The 9,910-nt window shown below is 41.6% G+C and overlaps 1 protein-coding gene across 5 annotated transcripts in view; it reads right to left on the bottom strand.

Moving 5' to 3' along the window:
• Window positions 1-2,546: 2,546 nt before the first annotated feature.
• The window catches only part of LOC106676441 (uncharacterized), an 81,889-nt gene continuing 74,525 nt past the window's right edge, over window positions 2,547-9,910 (bottom strand). For 2 of the 5 annotated variants that reach the window (XR_013100192.1, XR_013100194.1), the window contains exons 2-3: window positions 6,213-6,398; window positions 2,547-4,780 (exon numbers count right to left, since the gene is read on the bottom strand). The gene's annotated coding sequence lies outside the window, so the exon portion shown is untranslated. Of the gene's footprint in view, window positions 4,781-6,212; window positions 6,399-6,626; window positions 7,200-7,229; window positions 7,375-9,910 lie in introns of those variants that run through there. The other 3 variants (XR_013100193.1, XR_013100190.1, XR_013100191.1) reach the window with 3 other exon arrangements.

Genomic DNA, 9,910 nt, shown 5'->3' with positions numbered 1-9,910 from the left:
CTCCTGCTCGCTGCTGAAGTCAAAGTAAACTTTATTGTCATCTCCGCTACTTACAGTCCAGAGAGACGAGACGACGAGGCTCCAGTTACAGCAGTGCAAGTAAACAAACAATAAATATAAGAAGAGTAAGAAAATAAATATACACATTAGGACTCGGGGTAAAGGATCAATAACAATTTAAAATGTATAATTTACAGTTTGATGATTTAAAGTCTCACACACAACCTGTCGAAAGGGGCGGGGCCGGCTGCTTCCAGATAGAGCACATTTCATTCATAATGATGTAAATCCAAGCCCATTATGTATTCATGATTTGAATCCTGGGTTGTGTGAAATCCCAGAAATAAAACCTACACAAAGGGAATCTGTGAACTAAGGTGTAGGTCTGTTAGGTTATGTTGTGGTGATCCTCGAGTTGAGGGATGGGTGTTCATACTGGAGTGCAAAATTAAAACCAATGGAAGATGTACAAGAAAAGTTCAAAGCCATCAGGTGCTCAGTTTAGAAAAAATAGAAAAGGGTGATAACAGGGTTCTTGCCATGATAACAGGGTTCTTGCTGATCGGAGCTGGCTTGGCCCTGACTTATCGGAGAAATAAGAGAGCGGAACCAGCTGTTCAAACTCCCCCTAAGCTGACCGCTGGAATTGAAGCGATGGGACGAGGCGCGGCCTCCCACACCGAACGCAGCATGGTTAACACCTTGGAGACGCTTACAGCTGCCGTGAAGACTCAAACTAACACCATTGAGCGTATGATGGGGTACATCAGAGAGGGGCCTGCTCACAATAACACCCTTGAGCGAAAGTTGGATAACATCGCGGAACGGCTCACTGCAGCTGTGGGGTCTCAGAACCAAAAGAATGACAACACCACGGAACAGAAGCTTGATACCATCATGGGGAGGCTCGCAGCGCTCCAACGGGAAATCGAGGCCCCAGTGTCAGAGTGCTAAATTCGCTGCTCGCATAAAGGAGAAATCAACAATATTCAACATTTGGACACCACGGCGCCAGCTGCTAGGCCCAAGGCTGGAGCCCACCAAAACAACTCCCTGATAACGACTGTGTGATGACTATTCTTCCCATCCCATGAAGGACACCTGGATCGGCTGGAGGACTGTTTACTTAGCCTGATACAGCGAAGGACACTGTCTCAGCTGAACTATGGACACGCACACACATACACTTACACTGATAAGCACGCACTCATCCCCCTCCCTTCCAAACGCCTTCGATGCTTGTTCCTGCGGGGGAAGGCAGCGGGTCTGCGTGCCGCGCTGAAATGATAGCATGGTGCAGGACGACTGCTGTGTTCCTTCGAATCACCCCCCACCCCCCTATCCATCCCCTGTGGCTTGTCATGTGCTCTGATGTTGTGATGTGGACATTAATGTGCTCTCTGTGCAGAGGAGTTTTTTTGTTTCCTGTTCTCATGCTGTCCTCCCATAGGTTGCCCAGCGTGTGAAGAGGTCTCTTTTTTTCCTCTTGTACTTTTCCCAATGTTGTGTAATTTTTTCAGTGTTATTCTCTCAACGCTGCCGGTCTCCGACTGTATTCCCTTGTGTTGTCTTGTTGTTGTGTGTGTAAGTCGGGGGGGGGGGGGGGGGGGGGGTCCTATTCCTCTGTGGGGCAACCTGCATATGGCCAATAAAGCATTCATTCATTCATTCATTCATTCATTCAAAAGAAGAGGAGGAGAAACGAGCAAAAGATACAGGTAAGCAGACGTGTGATTGGATAATGGCAGCTCATCCTGAAACAATCAGAGTCAGAATACTTTATTAATCCCTAAGGAAATAATGTGGGTTACAGTTGCTCCAAGAAGAAATGGTAAAAATAGTAACAGTAACGGACTAAACTCAAAACAATATGTTATGTTACAGATTTTAATATTAATTAGTCAGTGTCAGTTGTTGATTTGTCCTGTTCTCATTGTATGACGAATTATGATGGCTGTTTGGTAGCCGTTTGCATACTATGTATACTCTCTCTCTCTTCATATGTGTGTGTGTGTGTTTTTGGGGAAATTCAGTATGGTTCCGACAACACTTTTATGTTAATATGTTTTATGTGTGTGTGGCGGGGGAAGGGGGATTCCAATCAAATTGATTCATGTTTGTGGCTGTAATGTGACAAGATGTGGAAAAGTTCAAGGGGGCCGAATACTTTTGCAAGCCACTGTATAAAATATTCTTGCTCTTATACACAGCGACTTTACCATTTCTGGTTCGGGACCACTGTCTTCTAAAGGCTGGTGAATCTTCTGGTACAAAATGTGGAGAAGTAAATGTGATGCATTCAGCTATGAATGGAGCGGACAATGTACACTCCAATAGTGGATTTAGTGATCAGTGGTCATGACACTTTGCATGCTAATGATTAACAGCCTTCATTATTCATTATGCATGGATGAACAGAATCAACTTCTGGGATTTCCTTACCTGGATGATTGAGCATGCATCAAGATATTACCCACAATTACTTAGGTACACGGGAACAAAGGGACAGCAAGTCAGTTTTATCATAAATGACACACATTTATGACTTGCAATAAAAATATTTTTATTGCAACATAAAAAAAAGAATGTAGGTTTGTCTCTTCATGGAGCAAAACACACTCACATCCTGTAAGAAAACACAGACCACTGAAAACTTTACACATTACCTCGTCCCCCGCGGCATGAGCCTTACTTTTTCAAAGTCAAAGTCAACTTTATTTGTCAATTCTGCCACATGTACAGGACATACAGAGAATAGAAATTTCGTTACTCTCAAACCCTAGATGAAATAGCAAATGAACATTTAAATATAATTTTGGTTCCCTTAGCTGTGTTAGAAGATTCCTCAGTTATATAAAACTTGTACATAGTTCTGAGCTTGGGTGTACTGAGTATGCTTTTGGGGTTCTGTTACCTGTACACTCCGTGTTTTGTGACAATAGAGCCCATTTAAAACACATTTCCTGTGAGTTACAACAGAAGTGGCGCAGCACTGACACTGATAATTACCTCACGATGAACAGCCAAATAAACAGTAACAGGTCTGACAGTTTGACCCAGAAGGTGAACTCTTCTGACATTTTGCTTTTCTTGTGATCAGATGATGGGAGTAATGTTTGCTCTGCATGCTGTTTGTGGACACAGCCAGTGAAGTTAAACTCGCTAAACTTGTGTTGGGATAACTAACTCCATAAGCTAAGATTTGTAATCGCGGCTCGATCACTTCACAACATTCATGATCTTCTCTTAAACTCTTTTTCTTTCCATCCTGTCTTGCAGCTCTATTGTCATCATCCTTTCCTGAGTATTGCCCTCTCTTTGAAAAAGGAAGAAGGGGCTCAGAATTGATGTAATCCTCCCCCCACCTTCAACCCAAGTATGTGTGGTAGTCACTGCTACCACACAAATATGTCCTGAACCACGCTCACATACTTCTCTGTCACTTCTGACTTCATCATGCAGTACCACAGTGCCTCTTTTTGCACCCTTTCATGTTTTCACTAGATCTACAAAGACAGTGAAGCTCTGACTTTCTCAGGAAATTAAAGCTGAATTCTGTGAAGCCTGATCTCAAGCTTTTTAAGTTTGACGCAGCATCCAGAAGAACTTTTGTTCAGAACCCCCGTTTCTCCCACTGTGTTCAAATGAACCCTGTCAGGGTAATGTCCCATTGGTCTGCCACTTTTCTCACAGGAGGACACTTTGTGGGTCTTTTGATGGCTCAATAGACTTTTGTAATGGATGAAAGCCTTTCCACACTGATCACATACAAATGATTTAACTCGAGAGTGGGTGCGCTGATGTGATTTTAAGCTAGTCATACGAGTAAAAGCCTTTCCACAGTCACCACATACAAATGATTTAACTCGAGAGTGGATGAGCTGATGTGAGTTTAAGCCAGTCATAGACGTAAAAGCCTTTCCACACTGATCACAGCCAAACGGTTTATATCCACTGTGGATGAGCTGATGTGCTTTTAAGTTGCTCTTCTGAGTAAAAGCCTTTCCACACTGATCACAGCCAAACGGTTTATATCCACTGTGGATGAGCTGATGTGCTTTTAAGTTGCTCTTCTGAGTAAAAGAATTTCCACATTGATCACAGGTGAAAGGTTTAACTTCACTGTGGATGCCCTGATGTCTCTCTAAGTGATCTCTATCCGTAAAAGACTTTCCACACAGATCACAGATAAATGATTTACCTCCAACATGGATCATATAATGTCTCTTTAAGTGACCTTTTCGAGTAAAAGACATCCCACACTGATCACAGCTGAATGGTTTCACACCGGTGTGGAGTAGCTGATGTTTTTTTAAGTTGCATCTTAGACTAAAGGTCTTTCCACATTGATCACAGCTGAATGGCTTCACACCGGTGTGGATCAGCTGATGTCTTTTTAAGGTGCATCTCAGAGTAAAAGACTTTTCACACTGATCACAGTTGAAAGCTTTAAATCCAGTGTGGATGACCTGATGTAATTTTAAGCTCCATCTAAGAGTAAAGGTCTTCCCACATTGATCACAGCTGAATGGTTTCACACCAGTGTGGATCAGCTGATGTGATTTCAAGTGACCTTTCTGAGTAAAAGACTTTCCACACTGATCACAGCTCAAGCTTCTCTCCTCCCTGTTGGCGTGCTTGCGTCTTCTGATCTGCTTCATAGCAGGAAAAGTCTTTTCCACAGGGATCGCCGCTGGCTCATCTTTACTTTCTGGTGCTGGATGTTTTTGGTTGATGTCATCCATGTGCTGAGGTTTGGGCCTGCTTTCACTTCTTTCTCCTGTAATGACAAAGAACCCAAACAGTGACATCAGGTCTATACCTTCAGCTCATCCACAAGTGCCCCCTCTTACCTCACAAAGCCGTCCGTCAAAATATTGTCAGACATAAACCGGTCCGTGGTGCAAAAAAGGTTGGGGACCGCTGGTCTACAGCTTTCTACCCCCCAAGGACACGTAGTCTAATGTCTTTATTTTTCAGGGCCATGTCCACTTAATACTGCACTATATGGTTATATGGCATTTTAGTTCATATACAGCATAGAATTGAGGCACTTCAAATATTTTCATCTCAACACCTCCTCCCTGGAGATAAGGAGTCTCACTATCTGCCTAATAGGGGTGGGGGAAAAAATCGATACTGTGTAGTATCGTGATATTTTGTTTGCTAATAATGTATCGATACAGGGAAAGCAGAAATCGATATTTTGTTACAAACAATTTTTTCGTGGACTGGAACATGATCTGACTTCATGTTGATCCTTTTTCTGAGCAAGAATCCTGACATTCCTTCACTGTCCAAATGTGTTTAACTTTTTTTTTGGCAGCAATAAACATGACAGTTTACTTATTTTAATTTAAGACATGTTTTATTTTAATTAAGTTTAAAACTTTTTTATTTAATGTAAAATTAGATTTTGTTTTAATTTACTTTCAAATTCTTCAGTTGCTGAAGGGGCTGCATAGTTTTCATAAATTGCATAGTTCAGAATAGCTATAATTGTACCAGATGGTTGCATTCAGTTAAGTTGGACTAGACTGTAATACAAACCGTTCAGTTTGTCAACAATAAAACTGAAATGAGAGAAAGACTGAGTGCGAGACTTTGATATTAGATAAAATGAATATTGATAAAGTTTACCTTTATGGACAGAATCTGAATATCGCAAAATATTTTTAAAAAATTGCAATAATATCGTATCGTGAGTTGTATGGTGATTCCCACCTCTACTGCCTCATGTCTCATGGTGCCTGGGAGTGTCAGTCCAACTCACTCACAATACCCATCTGTGTGTGGAATAACCTGTGAAATACATATTTGATGTTTTCCTATATGTAGAACAAAGTCGCACAAAATGTACTATAGATATTACTAAAGTGATATTGTCAAAACATATGATCAACACATAAAATAAAGAAATGTCCATCACAAGAGTTAGCAGCTTACACAAGAACAGACGTCAGAAAGAATATGAAAGAGAAGTGGAAAAGGAAAACAGAGGATTTTTAATGAAGTCATGATCACTCCACAGACATCACCTTCATATGAAGGGAAACAGAGAGTTGAACTCAAATGATAAACCATTAAGTTCCTGAGGCAGACAAACAGAGAGGCTAAACAGAAGGCAGAAATCAAACCAAAATGAGCTAAGAGAGAGAGACCCTGTAGAAAATGATGAAGTTAAGCAACCAGTGTAGTTATAACTGACTTACTCTGGATCTCCTCTCAGACTCAGGAGGGGGCGAGCGGGCCGGCTTTGTAGTTGGAGTCGGACCAGCAGAGACAATGGGCTCACTGACCTCCACTCCCCAAGTCAGTCACCACGAGGACAAGTTCTTTGTTTAGAGATGATTTAATCCAAGCTCACCAACAACATCACTCAGCTGTCCTCGTCAGAACTAATGAAATAAAAGCAGTAACATTTAGAAACGTCAGTTTACTAAACATAAAAATATTGCTCTTTTAGCCTCGCTGACATATTCTGTAAAGATTAAATGACTTAAATCATCACGTGGTTTACAAAAACACATTGTTACCAAACTCAGCGAACAATTGCGCATCCAGAAATAACTGTTTCATGTCGTTTGACATGGAAACTTAAATTTACAAAGACACACTGAACGCACCTTCCTACCAGCTGTAACCTAAAGCTGGGCAGACACTGTGCGATTTTTTCAGTCGCATTATTCAGCTTCTGCTCGAACTGCACGATTGACTCGCAGGGGTTAGAAGTTCGTAGGTCACGATGCAGGGTCTCACACTATACGGCCCGATGCTCTGATGCGACCCGAGTGCTCACACTGTGCGTCCATAAAATGAAGGTTATAACAGAAATTCTGTCGCTCGCTCTCCCTCTCTGCCTTTCACTCACACAGACACACCACCACCATCAACTTTGCTAAATTGCTAATGAAAAACATGATCAGCTGTGTTTGAGCAGCAATGTAAATCCAACTATTTTCACGGTTGTGTTTGCGCGTGCGCAGTGCGAGAAGCTGCGGTGACACCCTCCCGACCAAGCGATTTATGTTCGGGAGCTGCTCGGAGGTGTTAATCGCTTCTCGTTACCCCCACGTATACTACACGACGCACGATGAAGGCCAAAACCGGGCCGATCGACAAAACGGTCGCACGACTCAAAAACTGGCTCAAAATGGGCCAAAAATCGCACAGTGTGAGCCCAGCATAACAGGAGAACGAACGTTCGTCTTCGCAGCTGCAATACACACCTCACAACACGCCGTTCATCAATTACATTAAACACGAGGCGTCGCCACAATACTTTGATACGGGTTTTTCAACAAGTGCCCTACTTTTAAAACTGTGGCAAGACACAGCAAAGAGCACAGTACGCACACCTCTTCTTCTTCTTCTTAAGTTTTATTGGCGGTTTGCAAACAATAAAATGGTGCGTTACTGCCACCAACTGATATGGAGTGTCGACCCTCAAGCCCTCCTCAAATGTTTACTCTCTTTTAAAAAGTGGAATAGGGCCTGATAACACTCACGTCTTGAGTCCTTTTGCAGTAAATCAATAAGATCCAGTTTAATTTTTATGTTACTGAGGTTTTGGATCAGTTACCTTCTCTCCACCTGATATTTCTGACAGTGTAATCTAACACGTTCTATAGTTCACCCTTCTCTGCAGTGATCACGTTTCCCTGCATCATGTTTCCCTGTCATGAATAGTTTTGTGTTCAAACCAGTATGTCCAAACCTTATTCTAGAAATGACCACCTCCTCGCGCCTACTCCAAACTGTGCTCCTCATTTCTCCTGCTCTCCTTTGAATTTGATTACAAGCATCGTCCCCTCCTTTCTTTATCCATTGTATTTCTCCCTCTTCTGAAACCACTTTGATGTTTAGATATGTATCCTTTATTTTCTATATAACACATTAATTTGTCATTTATTATTCGCTCTGTAATTTTAAAGATAAATGGTAAATGGCCTGTGTTTATATAGCGCTTTACTAGTCCCTAAGGACCCCAAAGCGTTTTACATATCCAGTCATCCACCCATTCACACACTGGTGATGGCAGCTACATTGTAGCCACAGCCACCCTGAGGAGCACTGACAGAGGCGAGGCTGCCGGACACTGGCGCCACCGGGCCCTCTGACCACCACCAGTAGGCAACGGGTGAAGTGTCTTGCCCAAGGACACAACGACCGAGACTGTCCAAGCCGGGGCTCGAACCGGCAACCTTCCGATTACAAGGCGAACTCCCAACTCAGATGTTAAAGCTATGAGACTGTAATTTCCTGGATTTGTATCATCCTTTCCTGGTTCATGTATGGGCACAACCACAACCTCTTTTTTAAAGTGATTTAATAAATCATCCGTATCTTCTATCTGTTTCAGTAAAGCCCTATTCTCTATGATGGCATTACTCTTCCTCTTCACCCTTCTTCACTAATATTGCCTGAACTGTGGATTTTAACAAACGTTTTTGCCAACACATTTGCCTTCTCCTCATTTTTTACTGCTCTTGCCTCTCCATTCCTCAAGATTGGACATCCATACTCCTCGTTTATTCCATCCATCTGACCGTACCAGCTTTATTTATATGGTTTTATGTTAACGTTTATATAGCGCTTTAAAAAGTACTGTATATATACAGGTAGATTTAAACAAATAAACAAATAAACAAAATAAAATAATTTCATTAAAAATGTTTTTAAAGAAAGTTGAGTCAACCCCTTAAAATAGTGCCAAAGGCTTCAGCAAATCAGTATGTTTTCAGATAAGTTTTAAACTCAGAAAGAAAAAAGACCTGCCTAACGTGCAAGGACAGATTATTCCACAACAACGGATGCATCACTAACCCCACAATAAAGTGTGTTACAATATTCCAGCCTAGATGTAACAAAGGCATGTATTGCTGTCTCATAACACTCCTTTGATAAGATGGGCTTTATTTTGGCTAATTGCCTCAAATATAAAAGCTTGATCTTAAGACCTTATCACCCGATTTGCCACCTCTGAGACTGCATTACAAGTAGAAGAATTTAATCAGCAACCTCAACATTTATATCAATCTTTTGTATTTCCTGGTCACTGACTAATCTAAATGTTTACCAATCAGCAGTACTGCAACACCACTTCTAAACACCCCCTTTGTCATGTTTCTCTACATTCAGCTCTATCTCAGTCATAGGATAGCGGTCTTTACCTACGGTCAGTACCTGCCATGAACAAATACCTGCCAATGAGTCTGACACTATTGTGAGGTCAGTTGCTGATTCTGAACTTGTTCTAACATTCACTCTTGGACAGAGGTGGGTAATGTCAAGATGAAATATTATTTTATATTCATAATCAATATTACTGTTGTATCATTTATGATTTATCATTGTAATCTTTCATTGACACATTTATTGAAACTGGTGAGGTTATATTAAAGTCTGTATTTCACGGGTTGGCATAAGCACATAATCTTTCATTGCAGGTGCAACTGTAATCATGTTATACACATATTGCATAATTAAAGGGTTGAAGCTCGGTCAAGTTAATTAATGGTTTGAAGCTACGGGCAGCGCGATGTCTGGCCGATCAATGGAGCAAAGTTCAGCTATTGAAAGGTTGCCTACATGTTTATCGTATAATTTACTGCATATTGCCTGTGTGCATTCAGCAGCCTCCTGCATTGAAGTTTGCCTGGTAACAGAGGACGTAGAGGGGGGTCAGGCGCTAAGGTCACAACACAGACACATAGTCTGCCTGAGGGAACTGATTGCAAAGGCTGTGTACCTGTATACGTGACAGTTTAGTTCTGATTAGTCCAGTGTAAGAGTGTAATGACAGGATGCATCTGTTAGGTGGAGGAACATCGGAAGGAACTGTTCTTTTTGGAATATCTCCTGAGATAGAATTACTGGAACATGCATGTTGTTTTTCATCTGTAGTGAC

Source organism: Maylandia zebra, linkage group LG9 (genome assembly GCF_041146795.1).
Source record: "Maylandia zebra isolate NMK-2024a linkage group LG9, Mzebra_GT3a, whole genome shotgun sequence".
Classification (NCBI taxonomy): Eukaryota; Metazoa; Chordata; class Actinopteri; order Cichliformes; family Cichlidae; genus Maylandia; species Maylandia zebra.
Note: the sequence above shows the minus strand (reverse complement) of the source record. Positions and strands in the feature narration are given on the sequence as shown.